This window comes from Bos javanicus, chromosome 26, assembly GCF_032452875.1.
Source record: "Bos javanicus breed banteng chromosome 26, ARS-OSU_banteng_1.0, whole genome shotgun sequence".
Taxonomy (NCBI): Eukaryota; Metazoa; Chordata; class Mammalia; order Artiodactyla; family Bovidae; genus Bos; species Bos javanicus.
Genome location: NC_083893.1, coordinates 49,302,147 through 49,310,292, shown reverse-complemented (window position 1 = coordinate 49,310,292; position 8,146 = coordinate 49,302,147). Strand labels below are relative to the sequence as shown.

Genomic DNA, 8,146 nt, shown 5'->3' with positions numbered 1-8,146 from the left:
GAAAAGCAATCACCTGCCTGGCCTCTGTGGAAGGTTTGCCCCTTGGGCGGTGGATGGGTCAGCATGGGCACGAGAGGCTGGAGACATAGAACACTGCGTGTTCTGTCTGTCACATTACACCTCCAGGAGAATCCGGGCAGCATCTTATAGTCAGACGCATTAGTATTTCTGCATAGAAATGCATGAATATTCACACTGAGAAGCATGAATAAAGATTATAGATGACTTTGCATCAGCTCAGATCAGGCTTTGCTGCCAAATGAGTTTCTGGTCATAATGAAGAACAAAAAGCAGTGTGAGCTTTTTGGATTTGGGAATTGCAGACCGGAAATTGGGCCTCCTTCTCCCTCCTTTGTGTCTTTGTAGGTGCCCATCACAGTCTGGAGACCCAGGGAAGATGAGCTGTTTTTATCACTTGTGATGCCAAGAGGAAAGAGCTCCCAGTACCCTCACCCGTTTCACTCACGACCCCACAGTGGCCTCAGGATGCAGCTCCAGGGGTCCCGGGCCTGTGAGTCCACAGCCTGGAGAGCGATGAGCCAGTCGTGCCAGACAGACAGCCCTGAGTGTCTCAGGCTCCTGTATCAGCAGCCCGAGGGGCCTGACCCCTGGTCTGGCAGCCACAGTTCGTGCGTGCTCCATCGCTCAGTCGTGTCCTACTCTTTGCGACTGCATGGACCGTGCCTGCCAGGTGCCTCTGTCCATGGAATTTCCCAGAAAGAAATACTGGAGTGGGTTGCCGTTTCCTCCTTCAGGGGATCTTCCTGGCCCAGGGACCCACATCCCTTGCGCCTTCTGCCCTGGCAGGAGGATTTTCACCACTGAGCCACCTGCTGAGTGGAAGCCACAGTAGCTGCAGAGAAATGGGGCAGAGGTCTGTGGTCCCAACAGGGGAGAGAAGAGGGAGGGGGGCCGTGTCCTGTAGAAGTAGGAGGTATGGCAAGTATCGGTCCCAGCGAAGAAAACGGCCCTGCCCAGTTTAACTCCATCTTACTATTCCCCTTTGGAAGCCATTAGTATCTCTGCAGACTGCTCTCGACCAGGAGGCCACAGAGTCCCAGCAGAGGGGGTGTTCCTGGCCCCGGCCTGGCGACGCCTTGTGGCCCCTCCCTACCAGTTTGCTCCCTTCTTTCCTCCATCTGCCCGGATTTAATGGAGGTGACTTGTCCCTGTCCCTGTAACCTCACTTTGTCAGCAGAAAGCAAATGCATTTTCGTTGCCAAGACAATTCCACCAACCCCTGACAGGGTGCTGCCTACACTTGCATTGACTCCTGAAGTTAAAAACAGTCTTTTCCAGCATCTGAAACAAGTCTATGATCTAAAACCTGGCCATCAACATCAAGGAGGAAGCAAAGAGACAGCTGGCCATCGGCGCTTCTTGGTGGAGAAAATGATTTCTGCTCCATTCTGCTTTTTGCTCTTTCCAGAAAGAGCCCAGACTGACCAACGGCAGAGGGGAAGGCACATAACGAGAGGACTGAGAAGTGGATTTGTTTGAGTCTCTTTGGAGGGGTCTGTGAGACCCAGTTTTTCATTCAGTCCAGGCTATTTCTACAGAAACCAGAACATGCAAATATTTATTTGGTTCTCAATACTCCCAGACATCTGTCGTTTCAGAACCAACCTGCAAACCTGTCAGTTTATGTGAACACAACCATTCTTTAGCTAGGAAACAGTTTAAAAGAAAAATCTGAAATGCTAAGGGAAAAAACCCTCAGACCCTTTATTTAATCAGTGAGAGTGTAAGAAGTTATATTTCCAGGCTAGAATATTTGTAAGTAGACCCTAAGCTTGAACAGACCGGTGCTTCTTTTTATTGCATAGAGTTGCTCCTTCGGCTTCAGCAGAAATAGTGATGGCTTGTGCAAAGAGTCAGACACGACTGAGCGACTGAACTGAACTGAACTGACTGTGCTTCCCCAACGGCTCAGCAGATAAAGTACGTGCCTTCCAATGCAGGAGACACAAGAGATGCAAGTTCGATTCCTGGGTTGAAAAGATCCCCTGGAGAAGAAAATGGCAACCCACTCTAGTATTCTTGCTTGGGAAATCTCATGGCCAGAGGAATCTGGTGGGCTATGGTCCTTGGGGTCACAAAGGGTCAGACATGACTTAGTGACCAAGCAAAAACAAGTGGAGGCTTACCTGAAACCCGTGTGGGCTGTTCTGAGTGGACACGATCTGCCCTCCTAACTTGCACAGCCCACGGCAGCCTCTGCCGTAGAGATAACCTTTCCTCACTTCCTCAGGTGAGAGTGTTAACTGCAGGCCATTTTCCCTGTGGCCCCTGAAATAAGATGACTTTAGCAAAAATGCATAGGGTCGTGGGGAACCAGAGTACGTTTATCATGGACCCAGCAGACACAGCTTCTTCATGTCAGTGACCTGTCTCCAGGACATTCCCACCAGCTGGCAGCTGGAGAACCAAGATGGAAAGACATGCGTGTGCAGCTGTGTGTGCCTGTGTGTGTGTGCATGTGTCTATGAAGGGTCAGGCCTGGCCAAAGATTCCCCCAATCTCCACACCTAGGCCTGAGGAAGTGCTTTCAGTACCAAACTAGAAGTGGGAAGGGCTAAATTAGGGGTTTGGAATTACCATGTACACACTCCTACGTATGATAACCAACAGTAGGGTTCTGCCTACTGTGCAGCACAGGGAGCTGTACCCAGTGTTCTGTAAAAACTCACATGGGAAAAGAATCAAAAGAATAGATACGTGTGTGTATGCGTGTATGCGTGCTAAGTCCCTTCAGTCGTGTCTGACTCTGCGACCCCCTGGACTGTAGCCCGCCAGGCTCCTCTGTCCTTGGGATTCTCCATGCAAGAATCCTGGAGTGGGTTCCTGTGCCCTCCTCCAGGGGATCTTTCCCACCCAGGGATCGAACCACATCTCATGTCTCCTGCATTGGCAGATGATTCTTTACCACTAGCACCGCCTGGGAAACCCAGATACATGTATTGTTGTTCTTAGGTCGCTCAGTCATGTCTGATTCTTTGTGACCCCGTGGACTGCAGCATGCCAGGCCTCTCTATCCCTCACTATCTCCCAGAGTTTGCCCAAGTTCGTGTCCTTTGGGTAGGCGATGCCATCCAACCATCTCATCCTCTACTGCCCCTTTTCCTCCTGCCCTCAATCTTTCCAAGAATCAGGGGCTTTTCCAATGAATTGGCTCTTCACATCAGGTGGCCCAAGTATTGGAGCCCCATGAGCCCCTGAGAACCCCATGAACAGCATGACGGTGTCCACGTGTGTGCGTGTATAACTGAAATCCTCTGTTGTATACCGAAAACTAGCACATTGTAAATGACTATACTCCAATAGAAGATAAATTTTTTAAAAAGCAGAGGAAGAACATAAAAATGTTTTAGAAGTACCAAACTATTAATACAAAGCCATGCTGTGAGCCTTCAGCTCCCTACTTTGATTAGAAAGTAGAGCACAGGCTAGAGCCGTCATTCCTGGAGGAATTTGTGTCTTGAGCTCAACTTTTTCTCAAAAGTTACTGGGGCATTTTTTAATGATTCTGCTTTTTGATGTGGACCATTTTTAAAGTTTTTATTGAATTTGTTATTAATATAATATCGCTTCCATTTTTTTGGTTTTGGTTTTCTCAGCCTAGAGGAGTGTTGGCTCCCCGATCAGGGACTGAAGCCACAGCCCCTGCATGTGAAGGTGGAGTCCTGACCCCCGGAGCGCCAGGGAAGTTGCTGAGCTCAATTTTGACTCGGCCACTCAGCTCAACGAAGCTACTAGCTCATGAGGCTGAGAGAGCCTGGAAGCCACACCCGCCCCACCACCAGCCTGACCACGTCCTCTGCTCGCCCAGAAGCACGTGGGTAAGAGCGCAAGTCCGATGACCCGCACTTGTCCCCACAGCCCCCTCACCAAAGAGCTTTTGTTGTGCCTACTGTGAGCCGGGCAGGGTTCTGGAGCGAGGACAGCCCAAATCCTTGTGGCAGGGCCTCGGCCTCGGAGCTCATACTATAAAGGGAGGAGACAGCCAGTCAAGGATGCTCAGGGGAGAGGGCCTGGGACCCCGGGGTGGGGAATATGGGGCTGCAGAAGCACCAACAGGCCCAGCATCCACCCAGGAGGGGTGGTGAGCCTGGGCTGGGAGTGACCACAAGGCAGACCCCTGCCCACCGGGGGTGTGCCCACCAGGGATGTGCCAGACACACAGGACCCAGGACTGTGGTTGGGACCCTCCACTCACAATTAGGCCGAGTGGGACACATTTTAGAGGATATTTTCCTTTCTAGGACTTTCCTGGTGGCTCAGAGGGCAAGGAGTCTGCCTGCAATGCGGGAGACCCAGCTTCGATCCCTGGGTGGGGAAGATACCCTGGAGAAGGAAATGGCCACCCATTCCAATATCCTTGCCTGGAGAATCCCCTGGATGGAGGAGCCTGGCAGGCTACAGTCCATGGGATCACAAAGAGTCGGACATGACTGAGCGACTTCACTTCATTTTTCCTTTTTAGACACTGAGCTGCTCACCCCTGCCAAGAAGATGGGGCTGTCAGAGCGGGGACCCCAGGCTGGCCCTTGGAAAATGCATTCCCCTTCGTGTGGACTGGTGGCAACTCGGGGTCCCCGCCCCCATCAACGCCCCTTCTTCGCCCTCCTCTTTCACACCACATCTGCATTCTCTCCTTCCCCTGGTTTTGGCTACACGGTAACCTAGTGTGTTTTGATGTTTTATACTTTCTCTCACCTGCCCAGAGCAAGAGGGATTGTATGAAAAAGCAACCACGTCCTCTGGGACCCTTTATCATCTTTGGCTCAGTGCGAGGTCTGCAGGCTTGGTAAAGAGATGCCAGACTGAGGGCAATCGGTGCTGTCATGTCAGGCCAGGGAGCCCGAGGAGTCCCCCCAGCCTCCTGCGGGGGGGCAGGAGGGGCACAGGGGCAGCAGACACAGGAGGAATTATCTGTGCAAGAAGAAAATAGCCCTGGAAGACGGACCGCGGTGCTAGCCACCGGGTGCAGGACGGTGTTATTCCCATCAACACGTGATGCACGGTTATTACTTGAGTTATAATGGCTGAGGAATCATTCTGGTTCATCTTCCTTAGCCTCATTTTTAGTCTGTTATTTAGACAGATGTTGAAGTTAAATGCTGGCTTATGTTTCCATTATGAGACCTCAGAATCCCTCCAAGAACCAGGCACGGGCTTCCACAAACTGAGTCCCTTTCCTCCCTTGTTCCTCCCTGGGCAGAGCTGCCTGTGGGATGCTGGCCTCAGACAGTGACCCAACTGGGCAGGGCAGGCGTGTTCCAGGCCCCCCACGTCAGCCAGGGGACTCCCCCAGCCTCTCCAGGGCTGGTGAGCCTGTGTGCTCCTCGGGGCTGGTGCTTCAGATGGTGCCTCTCCACAAGGCCAGACTCTGCTGGGCTCGGCACGATGAGAGGCCCGTGTCCTTCCAACAGAGGAGCTTGCTGTCCCACAGAAAGCCAGCAGCAGGTGGTAACGCATGCAGTGTGGGGGTCACCAGGACCATGGGGGTCACCAGACTCAGGGTGTCGCCCCTGGGTCTGCGTTCTTGCTGATGCCGGAGCTCTGCTTCTGCTCAGGAAGTGGGTGACGATGGCCTTCTGGAGTCACCGTCACTGGGCCACGTCCCCTGGTCCCTGGGCCCTCGGTGACCAGCTCAGATCATTGACTGGACTGTGAGCTTGAGGAGAGAATGGTCTAAGGTCTGAGGTCCATGTGCTTGATCCAAATACTGGTCCTGTTCCGCTACCCCTGGGTGATACAACCTTGATCCATCCTCAAGTGGAGAGAGCGAGTCCCCTCTGGAGGGCCCAGGAGGACAGCTGGCCTTTGGCACTGCCCCCTGGCCGTGGTGGCCGGAGGTCCCTTAACTGCAAAGTGTGTGTCCTTGGGTTCCACCTGCCTGTATAGCGGCAACCTGACTGCTCTCTCACAGAGAGAACCCCGTAGGAGTCTCCTGAATCCACTCCATTTGAGGACTGAGATTTCATTCACATTACCTTTTCTTTGGGAGAAGCAGTAGGCGGGCTCACGCAGAGATAGATCAGAAAGCAAGGGTGTGTTTCACAGAATTCCTGGCCCCAGACCATGGCTTGACTCCTCAATCCAGGCAGATTTCCCTCTGAGTGGAGGTCAGCTGCCTCTATTCCCCCTGACACTCCGATGCTCTGTTTGAAGAAGTAGAAAGTAGGGCAAGATCACAAGTGTTGAAGTTCTTAAAGGATCATTTCCCAGGTGTGGAGAGGAGGGAGACAGCCCAGACAAGCCTCTTTGAGGTGAGAGGGGCCCATAGAGTGCCTGGGAAAAACCCTGGCCCTCCCTCACCCTTCCCTCTCTCCACCTATTCATCCATCCACCCACCCGTGTGTGCATGCATACAGCCAACCATCCGTCTATACGCATCCATCTATAGCCATCCATCTATCTACCACTCACAAATCTATCCATCTCTGCATCCATCTGTCCCTTCATCTATCCATCTATTCATCCAGCCAGCCAGCCATCTATCTAGCCATCTATTCATCTATCCATCCATTATATCCATCCATCCATTTATCTACCACTCACAAATCCATCCATCTCTGTATCCATCTGTCCCTTCATCCATCCATCGGTCCATCCATCTATCTGACCATCTATTCATCCATCCACCAATCCCCTCTTGTGTGCACTCACACACAAATCACACCACCTACCTATGCACATATCTGTCCATCTATCCATCCACTCACCCATACATCCTTCATCCATCTATCCATCCACCCCTGCTCACTTCCCTCCATCCATCTGCACATTCATTTGCTTAAACACACATACTCATGGAGGCAGAGACTGCCCAAGAGGCTCACAGCCTACTTTGCTGGTTGATGGATTAGGCGGTGCTGCACCCAGGCTCCCCCAGACTACCAAAGGGAGGAGTCGTACCTTCCAGGCTCATTGGAGCTTCTTGCTCAGGTTCTTTAGGGCTGATGAATGGGGCTGTTGAAACCAGAGAGGATTATGTGTCTTAAGCTCTGGTTCTCTGGCTCCAGAGGTTCAACTGGACCATTTGTGTATCAGAAGCAATTTTAAAACCCGATTCCTCTGATTTCTTGCTGTCAAACTGAAAGTAACTGAGATTTTGGGAAGCTTCTAGAGTCTTGATCTTTGGAATGTTTCTTTCTGATCTCACTCAAGGATGACACAAGCAGATGCTGTCTCCATTCCCACGATTTGGAAACATGTGGTATTTTATGTTTGTGTGTGTGTGCGTGCTCAGTCGTGTCTGACTCTTTGTGGCCCCATGGACTGTAGCCCATCAGCCTCCTCTGTCCATGCGATTCTCCAGGCAAGAACACTGGAGTGGCTTGCCACAGCCTTCTCCAGAGATCCTCCCCACCCAGGGATTGAACCTGCATCTCCTACGTCTCCTGCGTTGACAAGAGGGTTCTTTACCACTGGCACCACTTGGGAAGCCCATGATTTTTATGAGCTAGGACAGATAACAGCTAGGTCTGCAGCTCTTAATACCTTCAGGGTCTAGAAAGAGGGTTCCTCACGTGTCCCATGGGTGCTGACCGTACAGTTTGTGAGAAGGTGTAAGTCCTTTCTGCCTGGCAGGCGGGCAGTGCCCAGAGCACATGTGAGCCGTCTTTCTCACTGTCTCCAATGAGCCACCTTTGGCCTGCGTTTACTCCTCTTTCCCTGTCGCTAAGCCAGTATTGCTTTATGTCATTTCATTTGAAATTTCATCTTCCCTGTTTCCCATGGAGAAATATGCAGCTGGGAGACAGTGAAGAAATGCCGAAATCAGGAGGACCAGGACTCCAGTCGAATGGTTCCAACCAGTTCCAGATCCTAACTCTAACCTCCACGTTCTCTCAAGACCGGGACAGCACTGGTCTTTGTTCCTCAGGGCTGGTAGCAGCGATGGAGACGGGGCTGTCCCTGCCTCCCAGGGCGCCTCCCCTCCAGGAATGGGATCAGGGGAATGAGCTCAGATCATCACTGCACGCGGGAGCTCATGCCCCAGTTTCTGAGACAAGAAAATGCAAAGGCAGGTTTCAGCCTGGAGGAAGCTATTCCTGGCACTGACAGGGGGCTGGTGTCGGGATGAACAAGGAGCGCACGCAGATCATCCCGGAAAGCGGCGCCCAGCAGAAAAGTGACC

General features: G+C 52.1%; 1 long non-coding RNA gene across 1 annotated transcript; it reads right to left on the bottom strand.

Moving 5' to 3' along the window:
• Window positions 1–5,566: 5,566 nt before the first annotated feature.
• LOC133239565 (uncharacterized) lies at window positions 5,567–7,365 on the bottom strand. The gene is made up of 2 exons (XR_009733886.1): window positions 6,922–7,365; window positions 5,567–6,164 (listed from the first exon to the last, which is right to left on the bottom strand). It is a non-coding gene; the product is annotated as an uncharacterized LOC133239565 (long non-coding RNA).
• Window positions 7,366–8,146: the final 781 nt, after the last annotated feature.